Source organism: Entamoeba invadens (genome assembly GCF_000330505.1).
Source record: "Entamoeba invadens IP1 unplaced genomic scaffold scaff_1105074726713, whole genome shotgun sequence".
NCBI lineage: Eukaryota > Evosea > Mastigamoebida > Endamoebidae > Entamoeba > Entamoeba invadens.
Window position 1 is genome coordinate 74,790 of NW_004443770.1, and position 3,138 is coordinate 77,927.

Sequence of the window (3,138 nt, forward strand, 5' to 3'; positions counted from 1 at the left end):
CTGTTTTTTATGCTTTGAATGGAAATTTGTCAAATCCAGAATTCATTTGGTATTAGAACAGAAAGTGTACAATTTTTCTCATTTTTGTGTAAAAAACCACATTTTACTATTTACACAAAATGTAACTCATTTTTTAATCCAAATGTTTCTCTAAAACAGTTTTCAACAAAAACTCAAAAGTTTAATTTAAAAATACCGACGTTGAAGTTTATAAATTAAAAAATAATAAATTCAATCTCAATCTCAAAAACTCGATTCTTCGTATTATCCTGTTTTTTCACCAATTGTTCCTTAAATGTTATTTATTTGTTGTTGTTTTTGTTTGAATTCTCGTTTATTTCAATTCATTCGTTTATGTTTTTTATCTTTTTATCATCTTCTTTTGAATCTTAACAACAACTGTTATGAAATATTATTTAAATGTTATTTGTTCAAAAAGAATCATTAAACTAATGAACATAAAAAGACCACAGATTCAATCCGGCTTTTATTTTTAAGCTTGTTTTTTGTGCTCTTACTTGTTTTTTTTTTCACTTTTTGAACCTTTTTGAGCTTCTTTTTATCAAAAAGAAAATAATTTTGGGACCTACATTGACCACCACCACCTCTAAAAATAGAGAATATTAACTATATATTATGGTTTTTAAATAAGAATATACCAAATAATGGAATAAAAGGAAAATTATTAAAAATTAGGGATGTTTCCCGAAAAATAAAAATGCCCAAAAACTTTTAACAAACAAGAAATGTTTTTTTTTGTATGTACGTCAAAGAATTTACTAGTATGTTAATAATAAAAACAACTAAAGGAAACATATATAATTAAACCAAATAATTTGGTTTGTTAAATCATTGTTATATAATACAGTTTTATTGCTATGAAATAAAAAAATGTTGGGTTTAAATTAAAAAATATTATAGATTTGATTATCTCATTTTTTTGAAAAAAAATCGATAAAATCAATTTTCAAATAACGAATAAAGTTGAAAATTGACAAAGTCAAATTTGTTTTATGTAATAAAATTAAAACAAATTATGACTATGTTGTTGTTTGAAAATATGAATATATCACAAAAAGGGTTTAAGTACACAAATACAACGATTTATCATCACAATAAACAATTTTTGTTTGATTTTTTTTAATAGTGAATGTTGAATAAAAGTGTAATTAAAAAAATAAAAATAATATATAAAATTAATTAAAATTAATTAATTTATTATATTATAAATGTATATAATCATTAGGCTTCGAACCCGAGAATTTTATTACTAAAAATTAGTATCAAAAAGCTAATAAAACAGGGAAAGAAAAACTGACCCGTTTTATTAGCTTTTTCGATACTAATTTTTGATTATATAATTCTGGTGCGAAGCCCAATGATTATATTTATATCTAAAATATTAGATAAATTATATATTTTAATAAAAGATATAATTACATATTAATCGAAATGGATTATAAAAATAATTATTATTGAAAATATATATTAACAAACAATTAAGATTTTTACTAATCCATTCAGAAAGTAAAAAACGTTTTCAAGATGAGAACTTTTAATAATAACAAAAAATGTTAACAAAAGTAGAACAACGTTTCGACAATAATAGAATTGTTGGGAACCCAACACCTACAAACATCATGGAGCGTTTTAATTTAATGGAAATAGAATTAAATGATGTAACCAAAACAGTTAAAAAAGCCAGCATTATATCGCTAGGTGGTGTCACATATTCATTATTCAGTACATCTCACACAGATAAAAAGAAATTAACACAAAAATATCGATGTTGTTTCAACAAGTGTGGTTGCATTGTTAAAGTGATTTTATCAAAAGACAGAAGTTGTGTTGTAAAGGTTATTATTATAAACCACCACAACCACAACTTTGATAAATTGCCCGCTAAAGTAGAGTACAATTATACTGAAGATGATATTAGAACCATACAAATTAATTCTCATTCACATGCTTCTCCTGCTGAAATTTCGGCTGAACTTGGTCTTTCAGTGAATACACGGAGAATAAAAACAATTGGTAAAAAAGGATACGATTTGTGTTGTCGTAAAGAAACAACCGAACTATTCGAAATGTGTGAAAAACTCAAAGACTTTTCCACTCATTTCATCAAACTATTTAATGGAAAATTCGATTCGTGCTATTTCTTAAATAACATACACTCCAATAACGAAAGTAATGTTGTTTTTGTGGATGATACCGCAATGACAAATCACTTTAATTATCCATTAGTTGTTGGTGTTGTAGCGGATTCACATGGAAAAACACAAATATTGTTTTTTGCACTTTAAAAAACAGGACCACAACATCATTCGAAGAAATGTTCCATTATCTTAAACAAAAACATGTAAATATTGAAGCAATGTTTTGTGATAGATGTTTGGCTCAAAAAACGGTATTTTTGAATGTTTATAAAGGATCAAAAATATTTCACTGTTTAAGACACATACGTAGAGATTTAGAGATTTCTTTTGGACTGAATTCTGAAATTGTCAAAAATATCAATAATTTGAAAACTGGGAAATTAACTGAAAAGTTGTTTATTAGAAAATTGATGGAAACGACTGGATATAATTTGAGTGGTAAACAAAAAGAAAAATTGGATACTATTATGCAGAATTCCATTCACCCATCTGGCGACTTTTTCAAGTCGGACGCGGAGTTATATTTAGAAACTCTGAATGAGTTGAAAATTCAAAGAAAAGTTTACACAGAAGTGAAAATATCAAAAAACGACAAAATAAGAGTTATTAGTAATCTCATAGAACAGCAAGACTCCTGGTTACCCTCAAGAACACGAGTTTATACAAACGACAACACCACCAATAGAATAGAGGGATATTTTGGAGATTTTAAGAAAGAACTCGGAGGTGATGTACAATCACTCGTTGAAATAGTGAAGACTATTGTAACTGATGCAAGACGTTTTAATATTAATAGAAAAACCTTGACATTGAAAACATTGCACTTGCAGAACTTATAATTCCTGGTGATTTGTTATATTGTATAAAACCAACAGTAATTAATAAGCTCTGTGTAATGTACAAAAATGTTGAAATGATGTCGGAAGAACCCGCTTTAACTTCAAGTATTTCCTGTACATGTCAGGCATTAAAAAACTAT